Source organism: Pavona decussata, unplaced genomic scaffold, assembly GCF_977016875.1.
Source record: "Pavona decussata unplaced genomic scaffold, jaPavDecu1.1 SCAFFOLD_219, whole genome shotgun sequence".
Lineage (NCBI taxonomy): Eukaryota > Metazoa > Cnidaria > Anthozoa > Scleractinia > Agariciidae > Pavona > Pavona decussata.
The window spans coordinates 3,165,386-3,180,418 of NW_028145624.1; the positions used below are offsets into that span (position 1 = coordinate 3,165,386).

Sequence of the window (15,033 nt, forward strand, 5' to 3'; positions counted from 1 at the left end):
GAAGCAACCTACATAAATTCAAAGGAATACTGAGGGACTGTAGTCGACGCTTCTCCATTAAATAACTCACTGAAACATTTTCGAAGCTGTGCTTATAATTCTCGTGTTGTTGTCGATGTGCCACACTGGTTTTGGTTCCAACCAAACAACTTGAACTGCAAAACCATTTAAACTTTTTGGGGTCTATTCTTAATTACAAATGTTTCTATTGCCATGAAACCTACAGAATAGCAAACATAACGACAGCTTTTTTCCATGTGAACATGCAGTTAATATTTCTCTCAATACTTCACCGCCGCTACACACGAGTGCTAACCTTAAACCGAGAGCACCTCATGAAGGTATTCTAGCGAAAACCTAATTGAATTTCATTTGAATAGTCACCAAATTCGAGTTTTGTCGACGGACATAGAAAAAGGATGAACGGCGTCTACTTATTTCGATTGAGTGTTTTAAAAGTATTCGACTGAAACAGAAAGATGACAAAATTGCAAGGCTTTTACTTTTAGCATTGAATCGGCTATTTGTAAGTTGCCACGTTGGCGCACGATTAGGATATCTTACTCAAATTTTCAACTTCTTTATATCTTACAAGCTAAATACAGTTTAAGAAAGAGTTAAGAACCAAAGAGTAATAAACAGCTTCAATACCTGGAATAAGCTGAAAATGAATGTTTTCCCTCCGTTGATGTTATCCTTCTTTGCAATATCGCTTCAGAGCTTATGTTATAATAGGGTGTTGTTTCAAATTATCTTCCGTGAAAAATGACGTCAGCATAATCATTTTCTCGGAAAACTCGCGTAGCGTTGCATCATTTTTGACAGGTTTACTGGGCTGTTGATTCCGAGAAAATCGTTTCAGCAATAAGACAATGGCACACCCAATAGTTTATTTCCTTGAATACCTTATCAGAAGGTCTTATTCGCTGCAGTTTTCTCTTGCTAAATGTCAGTTTGACAATTCGTAAAACTGGAAACGTAATTCGATTCCTTTTCGGAGGGAAAAACATTGTCATTAAAAATAGACCACCTCGCAGTTTTGGACGCCATTTTGACGGGTATGCAAGAAATTCTCGAGAACGCCAAAATCGCGTAAGCAAACGAAAGGCTCTGCTAGTAGGGTGACTGGATTCTTGTATCGCATTCAAACATTTTTCAAATCGATAAGAAGTCCAAGGAAACTAAACTTTGGGTTCTTTAACAGCGATTAAACAAAAACTTTTTAGCGCGTGCTTTCAACGTTTACAAACCCAGCCGAGTTACCGGCACCAATTCGATCAAAACTGAGCTCAGATCTAAATAGACCGCAGTGGGCTCACTGTCCATTTCATTCGTGAAGTCCCGTAGGTATATGTTGGCCTACTTCTACCTCTATGTCAGTATAAATATGGCATGAACTTAACCTGGTTTCTGTAGCGTCTCTCTGTATATGCACAGCGCCACGTACAGTGATCGACAATGTACATATGTTCGTAGGTTCCCTTAAACCATGTAAGGAAGTCCAAAGCTACACCAGCTAGTTTTAATATGGTTTTATTTGCTTCACCATCTTCAGGAAATTGGATGGAATTCTAACCTACAATATATAGCTAACGAGCTTACAAAGCAAAATATTACTTTAAAATGTGCGATAATTATTACGATTGACTGTTGCTGTTAAATCATTTGAAAACGTACTTCTTCTGGTGCCGAAGTACGAGATTCATGGATGTAATTCAACTTTCTCTCTCCAGAAACCACAATACAACGAGGCCGAGAATTCGAATTTAGTCATGATTAAAATCTAAAGGCAAAACGCGAGCTTAGAGGGAGGGGAAGGAATATGTCGTTCTGAAGATGCGAAAAAAGGTTAGCTATCATTTTCGTAACTCCAAGAACAGCTATTAATTTGGAGGGTTAAGATTTCGTTTCTTTATACTTTCATCACAATTCTCTGTAACTCAATTTGCCTGCTTGATTCAAACCTTTGTGTACTCTCACACAGCACTTCAAACCCCTACACCTACACCAGGTCAAAAACTACGGCATATATATTATTATACATACTACTAAAACCAAAGATTCCTTGGCCTACAACGTAGTGATCCGCGTGATTCTTACGTGAAAAATGACTGATGAGAAAATCATTCGTTCGGTGCAAGGTTTATTTATCCTAAATTTAATTAGTTTAAGTTTTCCTATTTAGAAACATACTACATCAAAGAGGGATTTTGAAGGACTAGATTAATGCTTCTCCACTAAATAATCAAACAAAAATACTTCAAATTTGTGCTTATAATTCTCGTGTTGTTGTCGATCTGCCATGCTGGTTTTGGTTCCAACCAAACAACTTGAACTTCGAAAGCATTTAAACGTTTTTAGGGGTCTATTCTTAATTACAAATGTTCCTATTGCCATGAAACATACAGAATAGCAAACATAATGATTGTTCTCCTTGTGAACATGCAGTAAAGGTTTCTCTTCATACTTCACCGCCGCTACACACGAGTGCTAACCTTAAACCGAGGAGCACCTCATGAAGGTATACTGAGCAAAAACCTAATAGAATTTCAATTGAATAGTCACCAACTTCGACATTTGTCGACGGAAATAGAAAAGGGTGAACGGCGTCTACTTATTTCAATTTAGTGTTTTAAAAGTATTCGACTGAAAGATGACAAAATTGCAAGGCTTTAACTTTTACAATTGAATCGGCTATTTGTAAGTTGCCACGTTGGTGCACGAATCGGATATGATATCTTACTTAAATTTTCAACTTCTTTTATATCTTACTAGCTAAATTGTTTTAAGAAAGAGTCAAGAACCAAAGAGTAACAAACAGCTTAAGTACCTGGAATAAGTTGTAAGTGAATGTTTTCCCTCCGTCGATGTTATCCTTCTTTGCAATATGGCTTCAGAGCTTATGTTATTCAGTAGGGTGTTGTTTCAAAATATCTTCCGTAAAAAATGACGTCAGCATAATATTCCATAACAAAAATTTTTTACTTAGCCTCGTTTTCATAATGAGGTTCAAAGCAACTCGGAAATTCATCCCTGAAAAACTTTGCTGGGGAATTTGATAAGACAGCACTTGTAACGGAGAAAATGAAAAACGTCAAACTGCAGATTAGTGAGCGATTGAGCATCTAGAGTATTTTTCCGTTTATTCCAACCCAACACCTTTAGTTATTCGGATGCATGTACGATTTTACTCGCCTACTGGCAGATTGGGTGACGAAAGAACCGCACTGCATGAAATCCGAATCCTCCTCCGGAAGAGGCGGGAGGGGTGGAGGGGGAGGGGGTGGGGCTTGATTTGTAGGGAAGAGAAGGAAAACTATCATTTAGGTATTAAAAAGGGCCTTTCAAGCTTTCTTGAACAGACCAACCCAAAAGAGAAGCAGGTTTTATACTGTAGGTATTTGAAAGAGGGTGGGCATTCTCTATGGAAGTTACATGAAACGGTTGAACGTTGGTAAATAAAAGTCTACAAAAGGGTTCATTCTCGTCCCCAAAGCCTCCTGTCCCTCTTAGCCGGCGGGGCCTGGTCCTCGTGCCCAGCCTTCGGCGGCTAAGAGGACCAGGCGGCTCTGGGAACGAGAAAGGTAAGGGTTTAGATCCCGGGTGGAGTCTCCCCCCGTATAAAGTTCTGTTGAGTACCCCTACCCTCCATCCCGGGGGTCCTTTACACAGGTCATTCACAATCAATCAGCAAAGTCGATTACGCAAAATATAATATTTTCAAGGGTTCTTCACTGAAAGTGAGTGTAGACTAGATGCTGTCGAAATTCATACATTATAAAACAACATTCACACAATACTTCTCAAAATTTTATTTTTTCTATCAAGATGTAATAATCTGAAAAAAAGTATAATAAATAAAAAAAGTAACTAATTTGTTTGCACTTTCATAATTTTCAATTCCCTTTGCTACTAGCCATGTTCTCCGAGACTCTTCCGGGGAAACTTTATTCAAATTCGAGGCTTCTATTGTCATCAATTCAAATCATGTCTGGTATTTTCAACGCGTTGAATACTTCAATTGGAAACTTTTTAAGTCCTTTAACGAAACATGGGACGTCTTAAATAGTCTGTACCACGCCGGCAGGTTAACGTTTGCCAAGCGGTTATGTCAATTCACCATCGAATGTCAATCTCGATGGTGAAGCGGCCTAAACTTCAAATTGCAATGACCAAATTACTTTGTTTTATCCTTCGTTTTTGTTTCTTTTCGTTCAAACTATAACTTCTCTTCTCTCTTGTCAAGGTTTTTATTTATTTATTTATTTATTTTTTTTTCTGTGTTTGAGTCTTTGAACGTAAGTAAGACCCAGTTAACAGCACACAGTTTCCCGGCCAGAAACCAGTTGAGCCTGCGAGTATCATTTTCATGGTCAGTGTCATTGCTAAGAAATATTAAAAAAATTATTGATAGATGTATTTTTTCAGTGAATGACACAAACTTTGAAAAAGAAAATCCCAGTTCTCCCAATAGGAGTCGAACCTTTGACCTCCCGATTACTAGTTCGGCTGCAACGTGACAAATCCGTAAGACGATGAATCTACCATTCCCCCTCTCTTCCACGTCCTCTTGGGTCACCCCTTTCCCGCTCGGCCCTGTTGAAATTACCCCTGCCCCGGTTGCCCCTGCCCCGGTCGCCCCTTCCGCGATGTCCCCTGCCCCGATATCCCCTGCCACGGTCGCCCCATTCTAGGCGTCCCGTTCTTCTATCAAATGAACCCGAAACCCGCGGGTCATCAAACGTTCTGGGGTCGTTTCCTCGTGAATCCTGACTATCAGTTTTCAGTGAATGTTTTCTGTGAGTAACAGTACACCATGCGCCATTTTCACTATTCTGTACACTGCCACCGCCACTGCTTTCTTCTTCGCTTGACGTCAAACTACCAGAACTGTTGGTTTCTCCAGTAGCTCCTCCGCCATCCGTCTCACGCGTTTTCCCCCTTGATGTGCGCTTTTTACTTGTTCTCGAAGACGTCGGTACACCACCTTCGTTAGCAGTTGTGCGTTCATTAAACACCTTATTGTCCTGGAAATGTGGACTCCTCGCCGCATATTTTGAATCGCTAACACTCCGTTGATAGCTTGGATCCCCCTTGCGCTCTCCTCTTCCACCTCTCCCCCTGCCTCCCCTCCCTCCCCTTCCTCTTGTCCGCTGTAGATGTTGATTCTTCTTTGGCTCTTGCCCAGTGCTCTGTGGGTATCCGGAGGGAGAAGAAGACGAGCGAGGCTTGGGGCTGCTGTCCGAGATCCAGCTTGCATCCCAGTTGGAAGAGTTGCCTGCAATTGGGAAAGAATGCTCGGTCTAGGCCATAGTATAATTGCGTTCGACGTGGGAAGAACGCACTCCTAATTGCGTTTGGAGTCGAGATTGTATGGGACAATCAACGAATCAATGGATCTTGGGACGCGTATCTGGCAGCCCCCACAGATTTTGCAGGGGCGGATGACATCATCACCAACTTAGAAAAGGAGAGAACCTGGGATCGAGATCATCGAACGAACCATACCAGTAATAATTAAAGATTAGGGAGTAAGGCTCCTTTAAGGTGTGACTATTGAGGTCATTTTCCCTATTGCGATAGTTAAAAATACCATTGCCATACTATTGCGATATTAATGATACCAATGCAATACATTATCGCGAGTTCCAAATCTCCTCGCCAAAAGGCCAAATCTACTGCAAATGGTGTAGCAAAATAATGCTCTTGTTTTTTCCTTTCCAAATTGTCTTCCTCAGCTCTATTTTTTCTGGTTTTTACGTTTTTCTGCAGTAGACTGTGCACGCAGAGCAAAGCTTCCTATTGGCACTCCACGGCCATGTTGCTTTACCCCCAAATTCTAAATACGAGAAGCAGCTTCTTTGGTCATTGGAATTTCGGTTTCCCTTCTGAATGCTGACCTGCTAGATCGATAGATGAATTTCTTTTATACTACGTACCCGTAAATAATTGAGATGAACTGTTTTGTGGTAGGTTCTTTGGCCCTGTCTCCTTGGCCCATAAAAGGTTACTTTCGCTGGTTTGGTGTAATTTTTGAAAAGGTTTTTTTTTTAATTATAACCTGTTTCCTAGAAAGTTACGTCAGCATACAATTATGAACACTGCGTCTATTGGAAAGAACCAAGTTTCTCGGAAAGACGGTTTCGGTGTACTAATCGGAGGGTTGTTAGAATAAAGTCACGTGGCATGATATCAAAGGCTTCTTTTGCCTTCTCCCTTTACAGCTGCAACTATCATATCGGAAAAAAGTATCGAGATGGTACAACAATGTTGTGCACTACGTCTAACCAGAAACAGTCCCAAGAGTCGAAAGGAGAACAAAGACCCGCTTTCCACTTTTAGATCAAAGTTTTAATCGGCCTTCTTTTATAACAATGCTAAAACTTAACGACAGAGCAGCAAAACATTTTACACTGATCTTCTCATTACATGTTTCATTCCTACACAACAATATTAAAATCAGTTCTTCTCAACAAAAATTATTCTGTTAAAGCAAGACCAAACTACAGCTACTTTAAAGCAAACGAACGTTCCAAGGGCATAGTTAACAATCTCTTTGCGAAAGACTAAATCCACTACACATTTAGCAAATAACAAGTTATTTCGATTTCCTTGTTCTTAAATGTCTTCCTCAGCTCTAATTTTTCTGGTTTTCACGTTTGTCTGCGGTAGATTGGGCACGCGAAGGAAAGCTTCCCTTTGGCACTCCACCGCCATGTTGTTTTGCCTCCGAACTCTGAATACGCGAGGCGGCTTCTTTTGTCATTGGATTTTTCGGTTCTCCTCCTGACTTCTGGCCTCCTTGCTGGTCCATGGTCCTGAATACTTTTGCAGCAAATTAACTGCGGAGAATTCAATGAAATTCAGTGTTAACTTTTCACATTAAATGATTTTCAAGTTGTTAATTCTGTTAGCTGAACGAGGAGAGATTTGATAAAACCAATACATAACACCCAACGTGGGCACTTCGGTGCGGAAATTCAGATTAAGTATCAAGAAAAGCGAAATTTTCGCTTTGGGGAATACAGGACTGTTTCGCTGATGCTCCTGAACTGTATTTTCTGGTTTAAAACGAATTTGTTTTTATCTGCTCTCTACCGAGAAATAATAAGAGCTTTCTTTCCTTGTCAATGTAGTTTCTTTCCCTCGAGTGAAATACGTAAATAACTTAATGCGCTTTTCGTTGTTGTTTGGGGTATTATTAACTGACATCTAGCAAACTGCTTGACCGTCCGGCAAGACGACAAGGGCCAAGAAGAGACTTCTGCGCGATGCCCTTACTTCAAACACCTACTGTTTCAGTTATTCCGCGATTCTGCGATCGCCTAGGAGCGCTCGAAAATCTCTGCTCGGCAAGAAACAAGTTTAACTCTAAGTACCTGGAAGAAATAGAGATTGACTGTTTCCTTGCACGTTATATATATGACCCTTCGTCCTTAAGGAAATGACGCGCACAGCGTGTGTAACCGTTGCAGAAGGTAATCGTTTTTGAATGAAAATGAATGTTTTCCTCTGTCGATGTGTTTGCGATATCCCTGGTGTTTTTATAGGGCGTTTTTTAAAATATCTTCCACGAAAAATGACGTCAGCATAATCATTTTCTCGGAATAGTCGCTTAGTGTTTCGGTTGTTTTATAAGTATTTTGTTTTCGAGAAAATTACGTCAGCATACATTATGAAGACTGTTTGATTTGAAATAAATTACCAACGCATGCTACCCATTTAAAATGCCACTGAGGCATTTAAATTAACCAAACAAGGATTGATAAATCAAATTTAAGTTAACCAGTGGGAACAAGATGAATTAAAAGCAAATGTTTCTTAGACGACCCCTCTATTAACACTTGACAATTATTTTTAAGAGTTTATGTTTCTAAATTACCACATGCAATCGACGGTTTCCAAGAAAATTACGTCATGTAGTTAAAATATTATTTGTTCTCGGAATGAGCCTTTGGTCATGTAAATAGAATGCTGCAGTTCTTGGAAAGACACTTTCTATTGTTGTTGACGTGTACAAGATTTCTAGGAAAGCGAGCTTGATAGTTGCGAGGGGAGAGGGGAAGGGGGGCTGTAGAAACATGTCTTATTTGTATAAATTGGCTATGCTTTTGTCTGCAGTTGTAAAATTCTTGGAAATTCGTGTTTTATGGTCCGTGTGGTTCTTGGAAGGCAAAATGCGAGACACACAATGTACATTTCGCCTTATTTGAGTGGGAGATAAAAAAAAGTAAATTTGTAACAGTGATGCTATTATAACATCAGCTAACATCGACACGTCGCTCGAAGTTTTCGCTTTTCTTTATTTATTGCCAAATGGGCTCCGTTTACAAAGAAAAATATTACTTTAAATATGTGATAATTATTGCGATGCACTGTTGCTGCTAAATCATTTGAAAACGTGCTTCGTCTGGTGCAGAAGTACAAAATTCATCGATGTAATTCAACTTTCTCTCTCCAGTTACCACAATACAACGAGGCCGAGAATTCGAATTTAGTCATTATTAAAATCTAAAGGCAAAACGCGAGCTTAAAGGAAGCGGAGGAATATGTCGTTCTGAAAATTTGAAAACAGGTTAGCTATCATTTTCGTAACTCCAAGAACAGCCATTAAATGGGGGGGGAGGGGGGGGGGGGAATAAGATTCTTTCCTTACACTTTCATCACACACCTCTGTAACTCAATTTGCCTCCTTGATTCGAATTCCTTTTTCAAACCTTTGTTTACTCTCACACAGCACTTCAAACCCCTAAACCACGTCAAAAACTACGGCATGTATATTATTATACATACTACTGACATCAAAGATTCCTTGGCCTACAACGTAGTGATCCGCGTGCTTCTTACGTGAAAAATAACTGATGAGAAAATCACTCGTTCGGTGCAAGGTTTTCTGATTTATCCTAACTTTAATTAGTTCAAGTTTTCCTACTAAGAAACAAACTACATCAAAGAGGGATATTGAAGGACTAGATCAATGCTTCTCCATTAAATAATCACCTAAAAATGTTTCAAATCTGTGCTTCTAATTCTCGTGTTGTTGTCGATCTGCCATACTGGTTTTGGTTCCAACCACACAACTTGAACTTCGAAAGCATTTAAACGTTTTTAGGGGTCTATTCTTAATTACAAATGTTTCTATTGCCATGAAACCTACAGAATGGCAAACATAACGACAGTTTTTTTCCGTGTGAACATGCAGTTAATATTTCTCTTCATACTTCACCACCGCTACACACGAGTGCTAACCTTAAACCGAGAGCACCTCATGAAGGTATACTAGCGAAAACGTACCTTGAATTTCATTTGAATAGTCACCAACTTCGAGTTTTGTCGACGGACATAGAAAAGGATGAACGGCGTCTACTTATTTCAATTGAGTGTTTTAAAAGTATTCGACTGAAAGATGACAAAATTGCAAGGCTTTTACTTTTAGCATTGAATCGGCTATTTGTAAGCGGCCGCGTTGGCGCACGATTAGGATATCTTACTCAAATTTTTAACTTCTTTATATCTTACAAGCTAAATACAGTTTAAGAAAGAGTTAAGAACCAAAGAGTAATAAACAGCTTCAATACCTGGAATAAGCTGAAAATGAATGTTTTCCCTCCGTCGATGTTATCCTTCTTTGCAATATCGCTACAGAGCTTTTGTTATTATAGGGTGTTGTTTCAAATTATCTTCCGTGAAAAATGACGTCAGCATAATAACTTTCTCGGAAAACTAGCGTGGCGTTGCTTCATTTTCAACAGGTTTACTGGGCTGTTGATTCCGATAAAATCATGTCAGCAAATAATTACGACAAAGGCACACAAAATGGTTTATTTCTTTGAATACCTTTTCAGAAGGTCTTAATCGCCTCACCAATTCGGATTAGTCTTAAATAAAATCTGTAGTTTCCTTTTGTTAAATGTCAGTTTGAAAATTCGTAAAACTGGAAACGTAATTCGATTCCTTTTCGAAGGGAAAAACATTGTAATTAAAAATAGACCACCTCGCAGTTTTGGACGCCATTTTGACTGGGATGCAAGAATTTCTCGAGAACGCCAAAATCGCGCAAGCAAACGAAAGGCTCTGCTCGTAGGGTGATTGGATTCTTGAATCGCACTCAAACATTTTTCAAATCGATAAGAATTAAGTCCAACGAAACCAAACTTTGCGTTCTTTAATAGCGATTAATCAAAAACTTTGTAGCACGTGCTATAGCGAATAATCCAAGGATGGTCCACGGTTCCAAATCGTCTTTATTACAGTTAATACGAATTACGATTACGGTTCCTAAAAGCGAAACAAAATACAAATTACTAAGGAATACAAATGACGGCTATGAAACGACGAAAATACAGGAAACGGAAAGAAACTAAGGGAAAATACTTACAAACGTTGTGTGACTAGAAAGTTGAACGGAAAAAATGTACGATATGGCTAACAAGACTGGACGAAAGAAACTGCAACGATGTTGCCGTGAACGCTAAAACGAAATGAATGAGAATAAACCATGAAACTTACAAAATGATCCAAGAACAAAGAAAATTATGCAGAGAAATCGAACAGAATGGATACTGAGCGATGACTCAAAAGAATGTGAAAGGAATGTGCAACTATAGAAAGAACTAAACGCTAAACATATTGACGTGGAATGCGGCCGTAACACGTGCTTTCAACGTTTACAAACCCGGCCGAGTTACCGGCGCAAATTCGATCAAAACTCAGCTCAGATCTAGATAAATCGCACTGGGCTTACAGCCCATTTCACTCGTAAAGTCCCCTAGGTATATGTTGGCCTACTTCTTCTATGTCAGTATAAATATGGCAGGAACTTAACCTGGTTTCTGTAGCGTCTCTCTGTATACGGACACATAACTCGATTGCAAAAACGTTGACACCTTAAAAGCATAAACCATGAACGATGAGACCCAACGGATTTGTGGGTAGTGTTTAAAAATTGGCCCTTGTTTGGCAACTTGACACTTTAAGGAAAACTTGGACAGTTTCCATCATTTACCACGTGCAACTAATTTTGGTACGGTTATCAACTGTCGCACGAGAATAGGATATTATGCAAATAAATTTAGTACACTTATACCCATAAAGCCATTGGGTCTCATCGTTCACGGTTTATGCTTTTTAGGTGTCAACATTTTTGCCATCGAGTGTATACCCCACGTTTGTTAATTCATGCACAGTGCCACACTGATCGGCAATGTTCGTAGGATCCCTTTAACCATTTAAGGAAGTCTAAAGCTATACACCTAGTTTTAATATAGTTTTATTTGCTTCACCATCTTCAAGGAATTGGATGGAATTCTAGTCTACAACTTATAGCTAACGAGCTTTTTGTCTTGTTTGAAGAGTTGTTCATTTGATCTAATTCTTCTTGGCTTCATTCTTCTCCGCAGCGGCCTGAGCACGAGCAGGAAAGCTTCCTTTATCCACTTTACCATCATGTTCTTTGGCATAAGCAGCTTGAATACGAGCCGCGTCTTCTGTAGTAGTTTTAGTCATCTCCTTCTTTGGGGTCTCCTTGGTTTCTTCCTTGTCCATTCTTCAAATCTTTTACACGAACCTCGGATGTCTATGAAAAGATGATTAAATTTAATATAACCCTAGCTTCAAAATGGCAATTTCCTCGTTGGTCGCAACCAAAATTATTTGAATTAAAACGATTGTCTTGCTGATGGGTTATTTAACTAAACAATTTACTGCTGTTCGAGCAACCAATATTTGCAGTTCTACAGTAAGTGTTCTTCTCGCTAATAAGGACGTCAAAATTACACTAAATTATCCAAAGACCGTAAGGGGGGTTTTACAGGCGGTCGATTAGCTTGTTACTACGAAGAGCCGAATTCACTGCATGCCCTTCTCCTGAAGTTATCATTCTGTTTCCCTTTTCAAATCTTCCTTTGCTTTCATGCAGCATTCTACGCTAAACAACTGTCACTATAAATTATAGCTACTAACACTAAATTATTAGGGTTTCCAAGGAAAGAGTTTACAGTTTACTAGCTGCAGCTTCTACAAGGAGTCGCATTGACTGCATGTACAGCAGTCTCATGTTCTATTTGTTTTCTTTTTCAAATCTTTCTTTTTTCTCACACAGTTTTTATACTTAAAGGAAGCCAAAAGCTACGACATATACATGTAGTATTGATATCAAAAAGTTCCTCGGCATACAGCGAAGTGATTCGCTTGAGTCTTAAATGAAAAACAACATGAGAAAATTACTCATTTTTCGTTTGCTACTTAAATGTAACCTTCTATTTCTCCTCAGTAGTTTTAATTCACATTTCCCTGTCTAGAAACAACCTACATAAATTCAAAGGAATACCGAGGGACTGTAGTCGACGCTTCTCCATTAAATAACTCACTGAAACATTTTCGAATCTGTGCTTATAATTCTCGTGTTGTTGTCGATGTGCCACACTGGTTTTGGTTCCAACCAAACAACTTGAACTTCAAAACCATTTAAACTTTTTGGGGTCTATTCTTAATTACAAATGTTTCTATTGCCATGAAACCTACAGAATAGCAAACATAACGACCATAGGGACAGTTTTTTTCCATGTGAACATGCAGTTAACTTTTCTCTTAATACTTCACCGCCGCTACACATGAGTGCTAACCTTAAACCGAGGAGCACCTCATGAAGGTATACTAGCGAAAACGTGCCATGAATTTCATTTGAATAGTCACCAACTTCGAGTTTTGTCGACGGACATAGAAAGGGATGAACGGCGTCTACTTATTTCAATTTAGTGTCTTAAAAGTATTCTACTGAAAGGTGACAAAATTGCAAGGCTTTTACTTTTAAAATTCAATCGGCTATTTGAAAGTTGCCACGTTGGCGTACGATTAGGATATCTTACTTAAATTTTCAACTTCTTAATATCTTATTAGCTAAATTTGTTTTAAGAAAGAGTTAAGAACCAAAGAGTACTAAGCAGCTTAAGTACCTGGGATAAGCTGAAAATGAATGTTTTCCCTCCGTCGATGTTATCCTTCTTTGCAATATCGCTTCACAGCTTATGTTATTATAAGGTGTTGTTTCAAAATACCTTCCGTGAAAAATGACGTCAGCATAATCATTTTCTCGGAAAACTCGCGTAGCATTGCATCATTTTCAACAGGTTTACTGGGCTCTTGATTCCGAGAAAATCGTGTCAGCAAATAATTAAGACACAGGCACACACAATGGTTTATTTCTTTGAATACCTTTTTCAGAAGGTCTTAATCTAGCACGTGCTTAATCGCCTCAGAAATTCGGATTAGTCCTAAATAAAATAGGCCTTATCACGGTTTTCGACACCATTTTGACGAGTAGGCAAACAGGCTTGAAATAACAGTGTTTGTATGGAATTCCGATGTCAAACAATTTTCATAAAACATCGCTTCTGAAAAATTCATGAATTGGAAACTTTTTGCATTAGGAAAAGGATTTTAAGAAAAAAATTGGAGGGATGTAGCTGTGCCAGAAAGCGTCCAGTCGTGTTTTGAACTTTCCATACATTTCCCTGTATTTTTTTCCCGCGAACTATTTTTACACTATACATACAAATGTATCAGTGGAAAGTTCAAAACACGACTGGACGCTTTCTGGCAGAGCTACATCCCTACAATTTTTTTTATTGCCTAGAAACAACCTACATAAATTAAAAGGAATATTGCCAGGGAATGTAGTCGACGCTTCTCCATTAAATAACTCACTGAAACAGATTTGATATATCTGTACTTATAATTCTCGTGTTGCTGTCGATCTGCCATACAAGTTTTGGTTCGTACCAAACAACTTTAACTTCGAAAGTATTTAAACATTTTGGGGGTCTTTTCTTAATGAAAACGTTTCTATTGCCAAGAAACCTACAGAGTAGCAAACATAACGATAGCTTTTTCCGTGTGAACATGCAGTTAAGATTTCTCTTCATACTTCACCGCCGCTACACACGATTGCCGATTGCTAACCCTAAACCGACGAGCACCTCATGAAGGTCTACCAGCAAAAATCTAATTGAAAATTCATTTGAATAGTCACCAAATTCGAGTTTTGTCGACGGATATAGAAGAGGGTGAACGGCTTCTACTCATTTGAATTTAGTGTTTTAAAAGTATTACACCAAAAGATCACAAAATTGAAAGCCTTTTACTTTTGCAATCAGCCATTTGCAAGTTGCCATGTTGGTGCACGAATCGGATATCTTACTTAAATTTTCAACTTCTTTATATCTTACTAGCTAAATTGCTTTAAGAAAGAGTCAACAACCAAAGAGTAACAAACAGCTTAAGTACCTGGAATAAGTTGTAAGTGAATGTTTTCCCTCCGTCGATGTTATCCTTCTTTGCACTATCGTTTCAGAGCTTGCTTCAAAATATCTTCCGTAAAAAATGACGTCAGCATAATCGTTTTCTCGGAAAAGTTGCTTGATGATGCACTTTTGATTAGTTTTCCTTGTGGTTTTATAAGTATTTTGATTCCGAGAAAATTACGACAGCATAAAATTAAGACAGGCGTGCCCAATGGTTTATTTCAATAGATATCTGTTCATAATTGCATGACCCTTAATTATCGCTTCAGAAATTCGGATTAGTCGTAAATACAATCTGCAGTGTTCTTTGGCAAAATGTCAGTCATATGAATTGTGTACAATCGACAGCTCAAGGCAGTTTAAGGTTTGTGTTTGAAGATCTAGAGTGCTCGGAAAATATGAATGATCCACAATATTTTTGGTTTGACTGTCTACAACAGGAAGAAATTTTCTCGGCTGATTTATAGAACTTGATGTGTTTCTTTGCCTTAACACATAAGTTTGATCACGTGACACATCTTGAGGTCGAAAAATAAAAATTACGTAAATCGACGATATGTTGAAGAAAGTTGTGATATTAAATGACCAGAAGCCAAACAAATAGGCTATTTCCGAGTTGCTGTGAACCTCACTATGAAAACGAGGCTAAGTGCAAAACTTTTCATACGAATGAAAACTAATTTCCATAACAAAAACTTTGCACTTAGCCTCGTTTTCATAATGAGGTTCAAAG

General features: G+C 38.7%; 2 long non-coding RNA genes across 2 annotated transcripts; both read left to right on the forward strand.

Moving 5' to 3' along the window:
* The first annotated feature begins 5,935 nt into the window (after positions 1-5,935).
* LOC146459546 (uncharacterized) lies at positions 5,936-6,558 on the forward strand. The gene is made up of 2 exons (XR_014857900.1): positions 5,936-6,019; positions 6,073-6,558. It is a non-coding gene; the product is annotated as an uncharacterized LOC146459546 (long non-coding RNA).
* A 3,986-nt stretch (positions 6,559-10,544) lies between these two features.
* Positions 10,545-14,656, forward strand: LOC146459547 (uncharacterized). The gene is made up of 3 exons (XR_014857898.1): positions 10,545-11,573; positions 12,951-13,040; positions 14,353-14,656. It is a non-coding gene; the product is annotated as an uncharacterized LOC146459547 (long non-coding RNA).
* Positions 14,657-15,033: the final 377 nt, after the last annotated feature.